The 5,497-nt window shown below is 44.3% G+C and overlaps 1 long non-coding RNA gene across 1 annotated transcript; it reads right to left on the bottom strand.

The window, feature by feature from the left end:
* Positions 1 to 3,189: 3,189 nt before the first annotated feature.
* LOC145867258 (uncharacterized) lies at positions 3,190 to 5,060 on the bottom strand. The gene is made up of 3 exons (XR_014383276.1): positions 4,855 to 5,060; positions 4,670 to 4,729; positions 3,190 to 4,438 (listed from the first exon to the last, which is right to left on the bottom strand). It is a non-coding gene; the product is annotated as an uncharacterized LOC145867258 (long non-coding RNA).
* Positions 5,061 to 5,497: the final 437 nt, after the last annotated feature.

Here is a 5,497-nt window from a genome sequence, read left to right as displayed (position 1 = left end):
TATCTATGTGGACCCTACTACAGTTTAACCAGCTCAGCTATAGACTACACCAGCATGACTAGTATCTATGTGGACACTACTACAGTTTAACCAGCTCAGCTATAGACTACACCAGCATGACTAGTATCTATGTGGACACTACTACAGTTTAACCAGCTCAGCTATAGACTACACCAGCATGACTAGTATCTATGTGGACCCTACTACAGTTTAACCAGCTCAGCTATAGACTACACCAGCATGACTAGTATCTATGTGGACCCTACTACAGTTTAACCAGCTCAGCTATAGACTACACCAGCATGACTAGTATCAATGTGGACCCTACTACAGTTTAACCAGCTCAGCTATAGACTACACCAGCATGACTAGTATCTATGTGGACCCTACTACAGTTTAACCAGCTCAGCTATAGACTACACCAGCATGACTAGTATCTATGTGGACACTACTACAGTTTAACCAGCTCAGCTGTAGACTACACCAGCATGACTAGTATCTATGTGGACACTACTACAGTTTAACCAGCTCAGCTATAGACTACACCAGCATGACTAGTATCTATGTGGACCCTACTACAGTTTAACCAGCTCAGCTATAGACTACACCAGCATGACTAGTATCTATGTGGACCCTACTACAGTTTAACCAGCTCAGCTATAGACTACACCAGCATGACTAGTATCTATGTGGACCCTACTACAGTTTAACCAGCTCAGCTATAGACTACACCAGCATGACTAGTATCTATGTGGACCCTACTACAGTTTAACCAGCTCAGCTATAGACTACACCAGCATGACTAGTATCTATGTGGACCCTACTACAGTTTAACCAGCTCAGCTATAGACTACACCAGCATGACTAGTATCTATGTGGACCCTACTACAGTTTAACCAGCTCAGCTATAGACTACACCAGCATGACTAGCATCTATGTGGACCCTACTACAGTTTAACCAGCTCAGCTATAGACTACACCAGCATGACTAGTATCTATGTGGACCCTACTACAGTTTAACCAGCTCAGCTATAGACTACACCAGCACGACTAGTATCTATGTGGACCCTACTACAGTTTAACTAGCTCAGCTATAGACTACACCAGCATGACTAGTATCTATGTGGACCCTACTACAGTTTAACCAGCTCAGCTATAGACTACACCAGCATGACTAGTATCTATGTGGACCCTACTACAGTTTAACCAGCTCAGCTATAGACTACACCAGCGTGACTAGTATCTATGTTGACCCTACTACAGTTTAACCAGCTCAGCTATAGACTACACCAGCGTGACTAGTATCTATGTGGACCCTACTACAGTTTAACCAGCTCAGCTATAGACTACACCAGCGTGACTAGTATCTATGTTGACCCTACTACAGTTTAACCAGCTCAGCTATAGACTACACCAGCATGACTAGTATCTATGTGGACCCTACTACAGTTTAACCAGCTCAGCTATAGACTACACCAGCATGACTAGTATCTATGTGGACCCTACTACAGTTTAACCAGCTCAGATATAGACTACACCAGCATGACTAGTGTCTATGTGGACCCTACTAGAGTTTAACCAGCTCAGCTATAGACTACACCAGCATGACTAGTATCTATGTGGACCCTACTACAGTTTAACCAGCTCAGCTATAGACTACACCAGCATGACTAGTATCTATGTGGACCCTACTACAGTTTAACCAGCTCAGCTATAGACTACACCAGCATGACTAGTATCTATGTGGACCCTACTACAGTTTAACCAGCTCAGCTATAGACTACACCAGCATGACTAGTATCTATGTGGACCCTACTACCGTTTAACCAGCTCAGATATAGACTACACCAGCATGACTAGTATCTATGTGGACCCTACTACAGTTTAACCAGCTCAGCTATAGACTACACCAGCATGACTAGTATCTATGTGGCCCCTACTACAGTTTAACCAGCTCAGCTATAGACTACACCAGCATGACTAGTATCTATGTGGACCCTACTACAGTTTAACCAGCTCAGCTATAGACTACACCAGCATGACTAGTATCTATGTGGACCCTACTACAGTTTAACCAGCTCAGCTACAGACTACACCAGCATGACTAGTATCTATGTGGACCCTACTACAGTTTAACCAGCTCAGCTATAGACTACACCAGCATGACTAGTATCTATGTGGACCCTACTACAGTTTAACCAGCTCAGCTATAGACTACACCAGCATGACTAGTATCTATGTGGACCCTACTACAGTTTAACCAGCTCAGCTATAGACTACACCAGCATGACTAGTATCTATGTGGACCCTACTACAGTTTAACCAGCTCAGCTATAGACTACACCAGCATGACTAGTATCTATGTGGACACTACTACAGTTTAACCAGCTCAGCTATAGACTACACCAGCATGACTAGTATCTATGTGGACACTACTACAGTTTAACCAGCTCAGCTATAGACTACACCAGCATGACTAGTATCTATGTGGACCCTACTACAGTTTAACCAGCTCAGCTATAGACTACACCAGCATGACTAGTATCTATGTGGACCCTACTACAGTTTAACCAGCTCAGCTATAGACTACACCAGCATGACTAGTATCAATGTGGACCCTACTACAGTTTAACCAGCTCAGCTATAGACTACACCAGCATGACTAGTATCTATGTGGACCCTACTACAGTTTAACCAGCTCAGCTATAGACTACACCAGCATGACTAGTATCTATGTGGACACTACTACAGTTTAACCAGCTCAGCTGTAGACTACACCAGCATGACTAGTATCTATGTGGACCCTACTACAGTTTAACCAGCTCAGCTATAGACTACACCAGCATGACTAGTATCTATGTGGACCCTACTACAGTTTAACCAGCTCAGCTATAGACTACACCAGCATGACTAGTATCTATGTGGACACTACTACAGTTTAACCAGCTCAGCTATAGACTACACCAGCATGACTAGTATCTATGTGGACCCTACTACAGTTTAACCAGCTCAGCTATAGACTACACCAGCATGACTAGTATCTATGTGGACCCTACTACAGTTTAACCAGCTCAGCTATAGACTACACCAGCATGACTAGTATCTATGTGGACCCTACTACAGTTTAACCAGCTCAGCTATAGACTACACCAGCATGACTAGTATCTATGTGGACCCTACTACAGTTTAACCAGCTCAGCTATAGACTACACCAGCATGACTAGTATCTATGTGGACCCTACTACAGTTTAACCAGCTCAGCTATAGACTACACCAGCATGACTAGTATCTATGTGGACCCTACTACAGTTTAACCAGCTCAGCTATAGACTACACCAGCATGACTAGCATCTATGTGGACCCTACTACAGTTTAACCAGCTCAGCTATAGACTACACCAGCATGACTAGTATCTATGTGGACCCTACTACAGTTTAACCAGCTCAGCTATAGACTACACCAGCACGACTAGTATCTATGTGGACCCTACTACAGTTTAACTAGCTCAGCTATAGACTACACCAGCATGACTAGTATCTATGTGGACCCTACTACAGTTTAACCAGCTCAGCTATAGACTACACCAGCATGACTAGTATCTATGTGGACCCTACTACAGTTTAACCAGCTCAGCTATAGACTACACCAGCGTGACTAGTATCTATGTTGACCCTACTACAGTTTAACCAGCTCAGCTATAGACTACACCAGCATGACTAGTATCTATGTGGACCCTACTACAGTTTAACCAGCTCAGCTATAGACTACACCAGCATGACTAGTATCTATGTGGACCCTACTACAGTTTAACCAGCTCAGATATAGACTACACCAGCATGACTAGTATCTATGTGGACCCTACTACAGTTTAACCAGCTCAGCTATAGACTACACCAGCATGACTAGTATCTATGTGGACCCTACTACAGTTTAACCAGCTCAGCAGTACCATTATAGAGATTAAACCCAGGATAGAGGGGCTGAGTGAATGTGGTCTGGACTCTGTGGAGGAGGGTCATTGTGTCAGAGACACTGTAGAAGGACAGAGTACCTGCCTTGTGATCCAGGTACACTCCTACTCTGGAGGACTGAGGGTCTGATACTTTAGTCTCAACATTATTGTGTATGAAATAATAACCATCACTATAGCACTGTAAACTCCAGGACTTGTTATTGTATCCAAATCTATTACCTGTCTCTGTTCTGCTGATGTCTTTATATGAGACTGCTGTATCAACAACATTACCACTCCACTCCACCTCCCAGTAACAGCGTCCAGACAGACCCTCACTACACAGAACCTGGTACTGGTTGGTGAATCTGTCTTGATGGTCAGGATATGGTTGGACTTGGCGTGTACAGGTCACCTTTCTGTTCCCTTCAGACAGAGAGAGGCGTTTGTGTGCTGTGTTTGGGTCCAGTGTGAGCTGACAGGAATCTGGGAGAAGAGCAGAGACCAATGAGGGGAGTCAGAACAATAAGTTAAGTCAGATACTGTATCTACCCTGTCTTTGATTAGAGCACAGCAGAGATCAAATCAGAGAAATATGAGGAGTCAGATAGATACCCAGTCTTTGATTAGATCTACTATTGCTATATATTTCTAGAGGGATTGTTAGGAGTGGCAGTAAAAAGAGACTGTTAGTTACTTCACAATAAAGAGACTCACATTGTAACAACTGTTCTCTGGTCTTGGGCTCTGGAGGCAGAACAACCTCCACTATATTCACTACAGACACACAAACACATTGACAGAGAGAGGGAATGTTATCATCATACCATATTCCACATGTATATGACTAGTAGGGAACTTTCAATGGTCTAAAGTTGATGTTCTGATTGTTTTCAACACACCTGTAGTGGAGATCTTGGTCTATTCTCCTTTAAGGAAGTCTTCTAGTTTCTCTCTCAGTTCAGACACAGTCTTACTCACATCTCCAAAGTACTGAAGAGGACGGACAACGATGCTGGGTAAGTCTGAAGATACACTGATACTGGAGAGAGACTGATAACTCTGGAGAGAGAGAGAGAGAGACAGAGAGAGAGAGAGAGAGACAGAGAGAGAGAGAGCGAGCGAGAGAGAGAGAGAGAGAGAGCGAGAGAGAGAGAGAGAGAGACAGAGACAGAGAGAGACAGAGGAACAGAGGGACAGAGAGAGAGAGGAGGGACAGAGAGAGAGAGACAGAGAGAGAGAGAGAGAGAGAGAGGGACACAGAGAGAGACAGAGACAGACAGAGAGAGAGACAGAGACAGACAGAGAGAGAGACAGAGAGAGAGAGACAGAGGAACAGAGGGACAGAGAGAGAGAGGAGGGACAGAGAGAGAGAGAGAGAGAGACAGAGACAGAGAGAGAGGGGGACAGAGAGAGAGAGAGGGAGGAGAGAGAGAGAGAGAGGAGAGAGGGACAGAGGGACATAGAGAGAGGGACAGAGGAACAGAGAGAGAGACACCGAGAGAGACAGAGAGACCACAGAGGGACACAGAGAGACAGAGGGAG

Source organism: Salmo salar, unplaced genomic scaffold (genome assembly GCF_965601325.2).
Source record: "Salmo salar unplaced genomic scaffold, fSalSal1 ptg000257l, whole genome shotgun sequence".
Taxonomy (NCBI): domain Eukaryota; kingdom Metazoa; phylum Chordata; class Actinopteri; order Salmoniformes; family Salmonidae; genus Salmo; species Salmo salar.
The sequence above is the reverse complement of the archived record's forward strand: the minus strand, read 5'-3'. Positions and strand labels throughout refer to the sequence as shown.